Genomic DNA, 14,589 nt, shown 5'->3' with positions numbered 1-14,589 from the left:
TCTCTCTCTTTCTCCACTTCTTCTTTAATATCTTGAGCTTTCCTTGTACTATAAGTATGCGAAACATCTTCAATAACAACTAATTGTTTGGGTTGTCTTGCTGGAGGAATATTTAAAATTTCAAAAGCCCTCATATCTTGACTTGGAATGGGTTCCAAAGCTTTGTCAAACTTGTATCTAAGTCTGGACACAAGCACAAAATCTTTGCTCATGAGAGTGATCCTATGAGCAAATGCAGCAGCAATGTATCCATCATTCATAAAGTCGATCAAAAAATCCTCAGCAGCCTCTTGAAGACACATAAGGGCCTGTGACTCCCATCGGACTTTATCAAGATTTGTGTTTCTCATTCTGCCAACTAACCTTTCTGATATGTCCCTGACAACCCGCATGATTGGCAGTCGAGGGATGAGAAGATTAGTAGATTTTTGTGCAGCTCTGATCTCTCTTAGTGACTTCACCTGATAGTTTAATCTCTTTCTTGCTGTTGCCCTAGCACGAGACTTTAGAGGAGGCTTTTCTTGTTTTTCATCGACAACTGGCATTTTGGAAGATCCTGGTTTGTCTTGAGCTTTTTCAGTCTCCAAAGGGGTGTAGACTTTCCTTGCAGTCTGTTTTGTCCTCACCATTGAAGTTAAAGAAAAAGAATAGACCCGATCGAGATGATTTGTGAATTGAGAAAAAAAAACTAACAAAGGCCCGAACTAAGCGATGGGGCGGATCCGAATTGTTTGGATTTGCTCTATCGCTTGATTCAGGCTGAGACTACAGGAGACGGAACTAAGCGATCAGAAGCTTCCAAAAGCATTTGAATAGCTCAATCGCTTGATTCGGGCTGAGACTATAGGAGATGGAACTAAGCGATGAAAAGCTTCCAAAAGCATCAGAATAGCTCAATCGCTTCATTCGGGGAATTTCCAAGTGATAGGGGAGGATCTGGAACCAAGCGATGAAGAAGGTCCGAGATGTTCAGATGAGCGTTATCGCTTGATATGGGTGAGAAGGGTAAAAGGAGATTCCGAGAATTTCGGAGGAGCAATTTCGCTTGATACCGTGTCGGTGAAATATAGAAATGTTTTCAAGAAAATTAAATTTTTATACCTCGAATCCGTTGTACATAGGACCGTTGGATACACGTGTCATGCAATCATTTTTGCCACGTGGCACGAACGGTCACTATTTAAGGTATTTTTGCCATGCTCCACGTGCTCCGTCGTATAATCTCAAAAATTCTCTCTCGTTTTTTTTTGCCAAAGCCCGCACCAGATGATAGAAACATTCCTTTACTTTTGGACCACTTATTTTCGCTTAGTCGGCCTCTATTTTGCAAGCTCTATTTTGTAAAAACTCTCTCTCTCTTTTTTGGACCTTCAAATTGCCAAAGCCCGCGCCAAGCGATAGAAGCATTCCAAATATTTTGGACCACTTATTTTCGCTTAGTTCGGGCTCTGCCATATAGTGACTTCCAAGCCTTCTTCAGAATTGTTCCAGCGTTTTTCTCAAATATCACAATGAGTAAAAGTGTTGAGGGAAGACATGAACTTGTTGAAGAAAGCCCAAGTGAAAGACTCTTGAATGCTATTTTGCAAGATGGTCATGACATGAAGGTATACGCAGATGCAGTGGAGATATTCAATCCAAGGTTTGTTCTTTCAGATGTTTTGATGAAGCTTAAGGACATTCTTGAAGAGGAGTACAAACAATTTGAAATGTCAATTGAAGGTCATTGTTTCCATATCGGAGACAATAATTTTTGTCACCTTACAGATTTTACTCAGCTGTCAGTGGAGAAAGCCAAAGTTACAAAGAGGTTCAGTAGATTTTCAAATAGAATCTCTTTCACATGCCCTTCATCCATTTTTTGTCCAATTCATAAGAAGCTTTGTAACCTTGTCCCCAAAGATGTCTCCTTTCTTTTATTTCTATTTTTGAGAGCAAAAATAAAAGATAAAGAGCAAGAATCAGATATTGATGCAGAGAAGGAGGAAGAAAACTTAAATGTCACCACAGTCTCAAAGCTAGAGAAAAGTGAGATTTTAGAAGAGGAAGAAATTGATGTTCAAGCTGAGGAGAAAGAAAGTGCAAATCTTGATGTTGCTGAATTTAGGACTTTCACTGTTACTGAAGAGCCCTCAGAGGAAGCAAGCATATCTGAATCCTCTGTTACTGTTCCAAGCCTTCCTTTCTTCTATATCAATGAGAAAGATTTTATTCCTTTGTCCTATCTTCAATGTCTCTTCAATATCAGGGAAGACTACTATATTGCAGCAATTTCAGAAGCTTGTGAGGTGACCAAAGACTTTATTGATACAGAAGTAGAGTCAAAGGAAGAGTTTTTGGCACTTGATTTGCAAACATCTGACCACTCATTTATCCCTGCTCCTGATGCACTTGCCTTGTGCCTTAAAAGAGTGGATGAGGAGAAACCTTCCCTTAGAGATGAGGATTTTGAGAACAGGCTTATTGAGTTAGGTGTAGAGTCTTTTGGCAGAGATTTCAAGCTTCAGGTAGATTCTGATAAAGTGGAAAGGGTTGGCTCATGCAACTTGATGACAGACAAAGTAGTAAGTGAGGATGAGTTGCAGAAGGTAGTTTCCTTTTAATCTTTTGCAAAATGTTATTGTGATTGTAATTTTTTTAAAGTGAGGTTTTTGTTTTGCAGATTGAATTGCTTGATAAGGATGATTTTCTAGGAAGAGCTAAAGGCAGCAGAGTGAAAGCTACAGAGACTAGGTCAAGAAGGCCTTCATCTGCTCTCATGCACTACTTATCTACATTTGATAAGACTGTGTTCTGTGCATTCCACATGAACTTCTCTGAAGATGCTGAGTTGCCAATATTTGCCTTGAAGGTGTTGTCAAGGTTCATGGGATACACTCCCCTTCAAATAAATGCTAACAAGGTCTTGCTTCTAGAGAGAGCTGCTACTCTTAGAATCTTTGGATATGCTGCAGGTTTCAATGCCTCAAGAGCAGGATACTTTCTTTGCTACTCTAGCTATGCAGCTGCAACTGAGGAGTTAGATATCAATCTTCTTGGAGGTTATAGAAGGAGGAAATTTTTGAGATACAGAGGTGACATGCCCAATAGTCCCAAGAGAATCAAAAACTAATGTACACACAATATTTTGCAAGGACTGATTATAATTCAGCAAATATTTTGTAAGAGATACAAATGTGTTAGTAAATCATTAGTCTCTATCTTGAGGTGTTTGTGTAGTTTCAGATTGCTGGTTCTTTGATCTCATCCTTTGTAATTGCCTCCTGTAGAACCAATTGAATAATTCTTTAAGTGCATTGCTTCTTCTTTGACCACCTCCTCTTCTGGTACATCTGAAAAAGGAAGTTCTCACTTGATAGTGAGACTTTTCCATTCCTTGTGTGTTCCATGTTGCAAGGGATCCTTCTGTAGCAAAATATGGTCCATGCAAGTAAAGAATATGCTACAAAGACAGTTCTTTGTTAGTAAATTTAAGAAATTACACTTTAATTTTAACTGTTTTGATAAGTCTGAACACTCACCAAGTAATAAGTTATGTCTTTTTCTCCCCAGGCATCTATGATAGCTTTTATTAAAAGCTTTATTGCTTTTTTGAAATCATCTGCATAAGTATTTGAACCAACTTGTTGTCTTAGGACTTTGAAAAAATTGTCGAGTTTTTTCCAAACTTCCATACGTTTGTTGGCTACATCTAGTCTACTTTTGACATTTGTGGTAATGACACATAGATGTTTCCAGCAGTTCCACATTGAATTGACTTGTTTGGTGTCATGGTTGCTCAAAAATCTTCTTGCTTTTGCTCCTCCCATTGAAACATCTTGTAGAACATCACCTGTACCTCTAGAAAGAACATGATCTTTTTTAAGATGCACTTCGCCACCATGGAAACCCATTTGAGAGAGCAAGGCTTTACAATGCTTTTGAGTGGGAAGTTCTCTTCTTGCAAGAATGATTAGTGGTATACATGACAATATAATCAACATTGAATTCCACAATTATGCCTCATGGTGTAACGAGAGTTTATGTGAGATTCTATGCGTTAATGCTGCCTACTAAAAGAACAACACTTTAATATCATATCACACAAACAACTTGAGACATGAACTTGCAGACTTAAAGTGAAACTTCTCAAGAACATATTGGCGTGGTGTTAGACTTGAAATTTGGCAGGCCTAGACTTTAAATTGGCATTGGAAGTCTCCATGTTTGCCCACTATGACTTGGAAGCAGCTGAAATGTGGGACTGATCGAGCATAGAACTTCACTGATCTTTGGGAGAAGATGAGCGAAAGATTGAGAAGCACAAGATCTACTACAGAGCGTTAAGCAATTAGTTTGGCTAGAATGAAGGATAAGATTGTACAAAAGAAAGAGAAGAGCTACAGAAGCAGAGTAGAAAAGCCGGAAAAAGGCGGATACGTCGACATACTCAGCACCAACCACCAAACGAAGCTTTCCACCATAAAGCAAATGTACTCAGTATAGCAGAGCCACCATAACCCGCAAAGCAACAGTACAACCAACTGAACAAGGCATCTGGCGAAGGTTTTCGTTGAGGCTCCTACAGCACGTCATGGTAGCTAGAATAAGCGCAGTCGGCTGAAATTAATAGGCAGCATCATGGAGGCTATAAAAAAAATTTGTGAGCAACAGACAACCACAGCTTTAGACGTGTTTGGCTAGCATTCACGCTCATTTGAGGCGTGATTTCTTCAGTGTAAAATCTGCCAGTAGTAGGCACAGCCATTTACAGCAAGCATAGCCTTCATTCTCAACAACGTTCACAGACGGCAATTACTTGTTTTTTTTTTCCTTCATTGGCTTAGTGTGTAAGCGACAACACTCAGATACTGTTGAGGGCAGTAGACAACCGTGTTCTCATAGGCGGCAACACTCTTGACACTTTTGTGGGCAGCAGATAACCATTTTGGCATTTTGCAGTGAGAGCAGCAGTGATAACAGTGTAGCGCCTTCTACAAGTCTTTAGCATTTTGTTTCTTTTGAGTGAACACCCTATAACACAAGCCCTAACACATCACTAAGCTTTGAAGAGTTCTAGGTATCATTGGGAAGGGAAAAAGAATAGGCGAGAGTGCAGAAGGGAGAAAGAGAAAAAGAAAGCGCATGCGTGAGAAGGAGGAAAAATAAAAGTTGAAGATGCCCTTAGGGTTTTCTATTTTTCTTTTCACATTTTTTCCACCTCCCATACCATTCTCACTTTGTCCAACCCATTTCTTTGGTTCCATACCCCAATAGCCCACATCTCTTCACATTTCTTTCTTTACCCATTTACATGGTTGTGCAGTCACCTACCATTGGGTCATTTCACATGCATTGTGATGTGGGTGTGTTTATATATTTTTAGGGATTTTGTGGAAGGTGTTCACATGCCCTTGACACATTAGGGGATTTAGTGTATTTTGGACGTTCACACGTATATCTTGGCCCTTGTTTAGTGTATTTTGGGTGTTCACACATATATCTTGGCCCTTGTTTAGTGTATTTTGGGCGTTCACACGTGCATTTTAGCCCTTGTTCGTGTGTGGGCAAGTCATTTGAGCATATTGGTGTTTTTTTCACACGCGGTGTGGGATTCTTAAGCACATTTGGGGGTGTTCCCACACTTTCGAGCATTGGCGGACAACATGGGGATCCATTACTACATCTATTCTGCCTACGATCGCCATGCTACCCACCATCGTCATCGTCGACATCACTATGACTCCATCCCAGACATTGATCGTATGGCATCCGCTCATACCCTATCACTCTGGCTCTATGTCCGTCATTATGATTTACCATTTCAAGTGTGGAGATACATATCATTTGCCAAGTTCACACATACATTTGGCACATCGCGGCTTCGACCTCTAGATCCTTCTTCACTAACATCATGCTATGTGATGACACCTCATATTCATGTCACATATAGATGTTTGAGCTTCAGATGTTGTTGCCTAGCCAATGTAGACACTTATTTGATGAGGAGGATGTCCGTTTTGCCAGATGGTCCACACATTCTAGAGATGGTGATTTTGTTGAGGATCTATGTGGTTATCTTTACATAGATGGTTTGGCATTGGTTTCATGGGATGATGTAGGTGGGGACTTGATTGAGTGCCTTACACTTGTGAGCGGAGATGACTATATACCTGAGGATAGGTATCATGTGATGGCATGCATTTAGTGATGATGAGATGTGGATAGTGATGATGATCATCATCATGTTGATGATGATATTAATGTTGATACATGTATACATGGTGGTGGTCATACACACACATGTGATGACATTGATGTATCACACCCACATACCTATGATGATGTATCATGCACACATACACATGATATTGATGTATCGCACACACACACACATGATGATAGTGATACATGTGCATATGTTGCTACTAACACATATGCACATGATGATGATGTATGTGTTAGTGATAGTGAGAGTGATGTGTGTGAGTCAAATCATGTGGGCATGATCTTGATGGTAGGGATGGCAGAGTGAGCATTCCGAGCATTGTGATTGTTGATACGCCTATGTGCACCTACCTTCCAGCGGATCATAGTGATGCATTAGACTATCACGGGGATCAGCTCTTGACTAGTGATGCATCCATTGCAGTGTGTGAGTTTTGGAATGATGATACTTCACATCTTCATGGACATTTGACTAGTCATGATCATTCGGCTAGTCATACATCCCTAATTACACATGGGGATGACACTTCATATGTCATTGAGCACATCATAGACCATGAGGAGCATAGACTCAAGGTTCTAGTATTAGATGTGTCTGGATACTCCTCTAGATTTGTTACATGTGGAGAGATTTCGAATATGACCACTACTCCTAGTTTCCATAGCATTTGTGGCAGCATTTGTGTGGATCGAGTTGCTGTGATTGAGCAGTCAAGGATAGTGCATGAGAGTAGTGATGAGTTTGTAGAGAGGTGAGACATCGTAGGAATGCATATTGATCATATTTTTAGCATATCCTATGAAATTGACCTCAAGAGATTTACATTTGATCTAGGTATTTTCTTAGATCCAGTATTATTAGAGATTGATTTATCCTAGGACTTAGGTCATGTAGGGACACCATTGATGGAGATTGTCTATACCTTTGGTGATGACCTTAGTGGCCTTGGATATTCCATTGATAGTGAGTCAGTTGTTGATACTACTTATCTCTCTTGTGTGGACACTTTGTTAGTGCTTAGTGATGGTGATTTTTATGATGATCTAGCTTCTATCTTAGAGGGACACACACATATAGAGTGTCTTGCACATGGAGATATTGTGCATGGGTTGGATCATGCTCATACATACATTGATATGGTGGATCGTGCCTTCAACTTTTCGAGTGGTGCTACATGTGATGGTGGCATGAGTTCACATTTGACTCTACATGAGACCGACCTTGAGCTATGTTCATTTGGCTTCTATGAATGTCGACATGAGCCTATATTCTTTGGAGCCAGGACATTTTTCTTTGGATGCATTCTTTGCCGTTTGAGGAACATAGTTTTTGGATATGTGGCTCAACATTTAGATGCATCTATGACATATTTCAGTCTTGGCCTACACAATGATACTTTTGTGCTAGGACCATTTGACATTCTAGCCAGGAGTTTCGAGTTTCTTTGGTGGATACCTTTCGTGCCAAATTCACATTGTGGTCGTGAGGATGGGCTTACGAGTTTTCCTTTTGACCATGGAGCTACTATCTCTTCGGAGTTGAGCTTTCCTTTTGACCCAAAAGCTATTACCATTTCAGCTTTGACAGTACGGGATGTATACCATACATATCCCTTTGATCCTAGAGGATACTCGACTGGATTCGTCATCGACAGTGGTTCCTTATCTTCTCTACTCTTGCATCAGATTATCGTGGGACCATTACCTTGGATTTTGCATGCCTCGAATTTCTTTCCGATCCAGGTGGTTGCATAGATATCTTCATCATCGCGAGACGGGAGTCCTTTAACCTTTCCATTTGACCATGGGGGGTCATATGATTCATGTATAGATCATTCGCTACATCGACATTCAGTCATAGATATGATTTTTGGCTTTTGTACATAGCCATTTGTATATGTCTTTTCTTTGGGCACGATCATCCTTTTGATTTTGAGGACAAAATCATGTTTGGAGGGGATGGTTTGTAACAAAGTGTTCTTAGGATGCACATGCACATGGGATGGGCCTAGGCACATGGGCTTAGATTCATTTACATGTGGGATTAGGGCACATGGGCCTTGGGGCTATAAAAGGCATGTGCTCTATGAGATTAGTACCTTTTGATACTCATTACACTTTACTTTCCATGCTTCTTAGTGTTAATCCTTCTTACTTTTCCTAATCAAGACTAATTAGGATAATCCTAGGCTAAATCTAGATTGCCACTTTCTTTCAATATAGTAAAATATTGCTATATAGAAATCAATAATCAACAAATTACTGTATAGTAATTTATACAGTAAAATATTTATATATAACAAATCAATATGTAAAACATCACTATTATAATAATGGTTATAGAAAAATAATTTTCTAAGAGGAAGATGAGATTTTATAAAGAGAAATATATTAAAAATCAAGTTTTTATTTTACTGTGTTATTAATCTAATGATTTTTATATATACTAGAGAATATTGTTCTTTTATGTAGATATCTAAAGACACACATGTCAACTTTAAGAGAGGTTTAAAGTATTTTTTGCTATATGTACTAAACAATATTGCACTATTATGTGAACATCTAAAGACACACATGTCATTTTTATGTGTGTGTGTGTGTGTGTGTGTGTGTGTGTGTGTGTGTGAGAGAGAGAGAGAGAGAGATTTGGAGCATTTTTAAGAACACTTATAAAATGAAACTTCATAAATTTCATCATCAATACTTGCGCCATAATTTTTTAAATTAAAAAATTTTCTATACACTTTATAACTAAATAACTTACTCAAAAAAATATTTCTAAAAAACTAAAAAGTTTTAAACAAGCATAGATAAAAACATTACATTAGTTTGAGATAAAAACATCACATTAGTTTGAGATAAAAACATCACATTAGTTTGAGATTAAAACATCACATTAGTTTGAGATTAAAAAAAATTAATAGATAAAACAATACATTATTTTGAGATCTTAATTATGCATCAATAGTTTAAGAAACGAACTTTTCTATAGTCTAAACATCACACTTAACGAAAAGCACTGTTTCCATTCTTGGTGATGAGATCACTCATCTTTCTTATAATAATCAACCTACAGAGTCTTCTCTCATCTCTTTATAACTTTTTTCACTATTTTGTTAACAAAGAATACTTTAGCTTTTCTCATCACTCATGACATATGTCAACTTCATTAACATGTATATGTCCTCTATACTCCTTGCACCTTGAAAATTCATCAAAATCATTTCTTGATCGTCTGTGCTATATTCACTTGTCTCCTAAAGCATAAAAATAAACAAGATCTTAAGCTTCAAAATGAGAAGTATAGAAGAAAGTACATGTACATCATACTTAAAGAAATGAGATTAAAACAACACTAATAACATTACCTTTCAAGGCTGAGTAGCTTCAAGAGAAGATGACATATCATCCATAGAAGAACCATGATTGAAATCCTATTGTACCTATAAGTACACCTGTTGAAAATCCTATTGTACCTATAGTACTAGCTTGGAAGCCACATTGTATGTGTTGTACTTATAGTGGAGCAGATTTTTTGTTGTAAATTGACCCCACGTTTACCTTTTTGAGTATCGGCTATTGGAAACCACGTACTAGTACCTGTTTGCGTACTTATACTTGCTCGTGTAAAAGTATCTAGTTGTGTACTTGCACCTGGAAGGCTTGAGCCACGATCTCTACCAAGGTGAGCCAGGCTCTAGTATGAGAGCACCTCCATAAGACACAAAGACATACTTTCAAGAGTGCAAATTAGAGGATGGAGTGTAGTTAAATAATCATCCAAAAATAAGTTTACATAATTTTTCTTATGTGAAACACAAGACAAATCCATAAGACACAAAGACGTACTTTCATAAGTGTAAATTAGAGGATTAAAGTAGCTGAAATAATTATCCAAAAATATATATATATAATTTTTCTTAAGTGAAACACAAGAGGAATCCATAAGGTACAAAGACATATTTTCTTGAGTGCAAATCAAAGGATGGAGTGTAGTTAAATAATTATCATTAAAAAATCCAGTATAAAAAAAAATCTTAAGTGAAACATAAGAGACATTCATAAGGCACAAAGCTGTACTTTCATGGATGCAAATTAAAGAGTAGAGTGTAGTTAAATAATTATCCAAAAAAACTAATATATAAATTTTTGCTTAAGTGAAACACAAGAAAATTCCATAATTTTTGCTTAAGTGAAACACAAGAAAAATCCATAAGGGACAAAGACATACTTTCATGGATGCAATTTAAAGTGGAAAGTTTAATTAAATGATTATCCCAAAAAAACTTATATACAAATTTTCATCCAAGTAGCTTCCTTGCAAGATACAAGAATGGCTTCTCAAAGTTGTAGTTGTTTTTAACCAACTTTCATAGTACTGGAGGGTATTCTTCCTATGGAACGTCACTTGCTTGGCTTTCACCTATCTCTTCTTAACATCCACCTTATTACCCTACAAAGCACACTAGAAATATTCTCACAAACCCTGTGAAATAATTGCCAGAGTTCAAACACCAAAACTTCCAACCTCAGCATGGAAATATTGTTACTGTATAATTGAGAGTATATCCCAGTGCCATGTTGGAACATTCTTGTATGTTGATTGAGAAGTGACATCACACATGCACTGTCCACATGAGTGCTAATAAGGTACAAAACCAGAGATTATCAATGACCACAATTGCAGTAAACTATGTAAACATGAATACAAAAGATTAGAAGCACAAAGTCTTACCCTAGTATCCATCTTGAAGGCCTCCGAATTTTTCTTTCCCACCAGTAGTGTCTCAGCGATACTACTAAATTTTACCACAGTTTGTGAAGAAATCAAGACGATGCACCTCCACACCAATAGTAGCTAAAGCATCCCAAAAAATTATGTATAATCACTTATCCATGCAGGGTCAAAGTGTTACATCTGACATTATTACCATGAGTTTGTGCACATACGCAGGCAAGTGGACATATGCAAGCAAGTGCATATGTGTGTGCATGTGAGTGCGGGTGTGTTGTTGTTAACCCCTATACTTATCTCTCTCTCTCTTATCCCTCACCTCACATTTAGCTTCTTATATTTATCCACGTGCATTTTTTCCCATGACGTTTTTCCCCTTGGATAGCCCACATTGCACTCATTTGTGTGCACACAATTTGTACTACTTTGTGCACATATTTTGGATGGCTTGAGGGGTGATGGGTATGCCCACACCCTATTGGTTGTAATATGTGGCATCACTCTATGCTTGCCATGTGGCAAGGATATGAACCTCATTTTCCTATATAAAGAAGCATAGGGTGAGAGGCAAGGCATCCCCTCTTTCCCTAGTTGGAATCCATCATATGGTGCTATTATGATGTCTCTTTAGGGAAATCTCTCTAGCTCTCTTGCTAAGATAAGGTTATGCATGTGGTCTTACAAGTGAGATGTGTATGGTCTTGTGTAGTTTCCTTCTCTTTGGTGAGGTTTGCTTTTTTTCTTGCTTTGTGAGTTAACTATTTTCTTGTAGGTGTCATGAGTGAGTGGTGAGTGGCTCCAAGCTTGCTTGTGAAAGGAGAGGTGGGTTGTCCCCTCCATTGTGTGATGCTATCACTTTGGTGAAGTAGCTTTTTTGTACAATAACTCCGCTTTGGGTGGTGCTATCCCAAGAGAGAGGAGCTTTTCTTTTTATTACTCCGTTTATGTGGTGTTTATATTCATTTATGTTATTTCTTTTCATGATTGATTGGTGGATTGTTTATTTATTTCTAGTTACCCTAAATTCTCTTTATTTCATTCTAGTTACCCTATCCCCCTCTCAAGTTATCCTCCTCCTCCTACCCCCCTCTCTCTCTCTCTCCTCCCCATCTACTTCATTCTTGAGTTCGATGGTGGCACCACATTTGGGTTGGGTTGGTTTGGTGGCCTCCCTACATGTCTTCTATCGACACGCAAACCCTCGGAGTGCTTGTTGGCTAGGCCTTAACAATTGTGTTAAGGGAAAGAAAAACAATGGTCAATAGTCGAGAAACTCACTTCATATCTCTTCTCGAGTTCACCAGTCAAGAGGCGTTTTACAAAGGTGGCCTTTTTTGCACATTCAAACCATTGTCTCAACCATGAGAGACACTTAACACGGCCTTACCAAATGATCAAACCACCCATAAACTTCGAACGCCACACATACCTGTCCCTCCATCACCAACAATCACCAGATTAAAGCTAGGGGAGTGAGCAGCCCTTTGTGGTGGTATTTATCCCTTTGTGGCTGGTTTTCTATCAACTAATAGAAGGATCTTTTTCTTGAAAAAAAAAAGAAGGGGAGTGAGCGGGTAAATGTTGAAGAAACGTAACAAACAAACGGACCAAAATTGAATGAGTATCCAACAACCAAAATAGTGAGCTAGAGCTACAGCGCAAAGCCAACGAGCAGAGGTGAATTACAGGCAAATAACCATAGGGAAGCACAACCATGAGGCATGCATTTAAAGGAATTGCATTGAAAAAATAGCAAGACATGAATCCAAACCAACACCTTTGATGCAAAGCCAAATCATGCAGCATAGGACACAGAAAAAAAAAAGAAGAAATGCATGCAGATCACAAAGCCACACCATAGTGCCACGTCAAGACATCATAGTTTACATAAATTATTATTTGCCAATATTCATGAGTCCAACCTTGGTCCTTTGAGGTGTTTGAAATATAAAAAGTTGGTGACCTACGCACTGCTATGCGGCAAGAAGTTCTTGTTTCAATGCGTATATGCATATGCAAGTGTGCAATTGCATTGTGTGTATGCATCGATTCATGTGTATTTGTGTGCAAGCATGTGAACGAGTGAGTGTGTATTTTGTGTGTGTGTGTGTGTTTGTATATGCCTATGCTTATTTATATGCACGTGTGTACATGTGTGCATGTGGGTGCATGTGTCTATGTGTGACTCTCTCACATAAACACAAATCTGTGTGTGTGTCTCTCACATGCAATGCCCATGATGTAATGATGCATCCTCCTCATTTGGATTCACACCAATAAATGAGCATGATGTGTCCCAAGGCTATAAAGCCTTCGACCCCTTCCCAAAATGCGGCAGTGCTGATCTTATCCAAATCAACACTGCCACCATTATATTTCAATTTTCGAACAGCTGTGTAATCTTCAACCACGACGACTCCTTGTGCTTCCCTATTATAGATCTCACCGCGGGCAGAGCCTTCTCAATGTTACTAAGGAGTGACAACCTGCCTTTACAGCTCTAGCTTTGTATGGTTGTAATAGATTCATTAGAAGAGGTTAGAGCATCAAGTTCAACAACAACATTGGTGGGGATGAAGAGTTGACACTCATTTTTTTCACATTACCCAAAGCTTATGCATGCTTGACATTTAAGTAGTAAGCCTTAGCACTCAGGTTCGTTTGGATAGGTGGATCAATTAATTACCCCCATGGATCTGACATCAATAGGCATGCTGTACAGATGGGAACCATATGCACACATTAAATACAGATGACGTGCATATTATGAGATAAATGATAAGTATATACGATAGATATGGAATGCTATCAATCTTCTTTTACATGTTTTATCTCAGATGTGGCTAACACTCCCTGGGAGCTTGAGCTCAAAATCCACCTTTGTCTATCCTTCTCCCTCTCTCTCTCTCTCTCTCTCTCTCTCTCTCTCTCTCTCTCTCTCTCCACCTGTCTTATGCCCTATTCTCATGTCTCTTCTCCTCTACAATGCCTCTCTTGCCTACTCTCATGTCTCTATCTTCCCTATCCCTGTCTCTTTACACACTCTCTCTCTCCCTCTCCCTCTCCCTCTATATACTCTCTCTTTCTACCTCCTTGTACATGTACTCAATCACATGCATGCTCTCTCCACTCTATTCGTCTCTCCACTCTATTCCTCTCTCTCTCTATCATTACCACCATACGCTCTCCCTTTGTTATCTCTCCCTCTCCCTCTCTCTATTCATGCCCTCCCTCCCTCTATTCCGTCAATCTATTCCCCCCCTTCTCATTCTCCCCTGTAATCTCTCTCTCTCTCTCTCTCTCTCTCTCTCTCTCTCTCTCTCTCTCTCTCTCTCTCTCTCTCTCTCTCTCTCTCTCTCTCTCTCTCTCTCTTGCTCGGTCTCTATTATTTCAAATAGCAATGAACATATCTCAATGCTATGGTACATGTGATCCACCTTATATTTTTCAAATACATGAGATCAAAAGGAACACGAGATATACAAATTAATTTGATGTGATCTTTAAGAAGCCAATGTAGGCTCCACACATACAACACATCTTCCCTCATAATGGGCCGCTAGAGCAAAATCTCTTGCTCTTGAATATAGTTCAACAACTACATCTTCCACTTTTGAGCATGACTTTATGATGAATTATTTAAACTC

At 38.7% G+C, this 14,589-nt stretch overlaps 1 pseudogene; it reads right to left on the bottom strand.

The window, feature by feature from the left end:
• Positions 1–10,508: 10,508 nt before the first annotated feature.
• LOC147634634 (GTP-binding nuclear protein Ran-A1-like) lies at positions 10,509–12,438 on the bottom strand (annotated as a pseudogene).
• Between the last annotated feature and the right edge of the window lie 2,151 nt (positions 12,439–14,589).

Source organism: Cibotium barometz, chromosome 10, assembly GCF_041138505.1.
Source record: "Cibotium barometz isolate CiBa-2024 chromosome 10, ASM4113850v1, whole genome shotgun sequence".
Taxonomy (NCBI): Eukaryota; Viridiplantae; Streptophyta; class Polypodiopsida; order Cyatheales; family Cibotiaceae; genus Cibotium; species Cibotium barometz.
The sequence above is the reverse complement of the archived record's forward strand: the minus strand, read 5'-3'. Positions and strand labels throughout refer to the sequence as shown.